The sequence below is a fragment of the Condylura cristata genome, unplaced genomic scaffold (assembly GCF_000260355.1).
Source record: "Condylura cristata isolate star-nosed mole 26May11 unplaced genomic scaffold, ConCri1.0 scaffold00073, whole genome shotgun sequence".
Taxonomy (NCBI): Eukaryota; Metazoa; Chordata; class Mammalia; order Eulipotyphla; family Talpidae; genus Condylura; species Condylura cristata.
The window spans coordinates 249673-250236 of NW_004567174.1; the positions used below are offsets into that span (position 1 = coordinate 249673).

The 564-nt window shown below is 73.9% G+C and overlaps 1 long non-coding RNA gene across 1 annotated transcript in view; it reads left to right on the forward strand.

Moving 5' to 3' along the window:
• LOC105854632 overlaps window positions 1-514 on the forward strand; it is a 1520-nt gene extending 1006 nt beyond the window's left edge. Inside the window, exon 3 of the long non-coding RNA XR_001146227.1 lies at window positions 458-514. This is a non-coding gene — a long non-coding RNA (uncharacterized LOC105854632). The remainder of the gene's footprint in view (window positions 1-457) is intronic.
• Window positions 515-564: the final 50 nt, after the last annotated feature.

Genomic DNA, 564 nt, shown 5'->3' on the forward strand with positions numbered 1-564 from the left:
CGGGGTCCGGCCTGGGCTCTGCTCCCAGCGCATCGCCTCACTGTGCTGACCGAGGGCCTGGCCCAGACCCCAGGGGCTGGCTTCCGAATTGGGGTCACCCACCCCTCCCCCGCCGTGTCGGGACGCAGGGGCGACCGTGTGGACGTAGTCCCTGGACTGCTGACCTGGCCCACGGCTGCGGCGCCCCCCTGGAGTCCGCGGTGGGGACAGGTGGTGCCCGGCAGGGCGGGCGCCGTGGGCCTGGGTCCTTGAGAGCAGAAACCTCGACTCAGGGTCGTCGCCAGCTTGGCGGCAGCTGGAGAGGCTCCCCGGGTCTCGGCACCGGCCGGGGCTCCCTGCGGAAGACGGGGCGCCTGTGCGGGGCCAGTTCCGGGTGTGGGCCGCGGGCAGAGGCCCGTGGACACCACTCGGACACGGCCGTCAGCAGGCTGGTGGACGCTGGGCATTTGTCTTCCAGGCTCCCAGCCCGGCCCTGCGACCCAGCCTCCCGCCTCGACGCGTCCAGGTGCAGTAGCCCCCGCTGTCTGTCCGTGCAGCTGGCCGTCTGGCCGTCTGGCCGGCCCC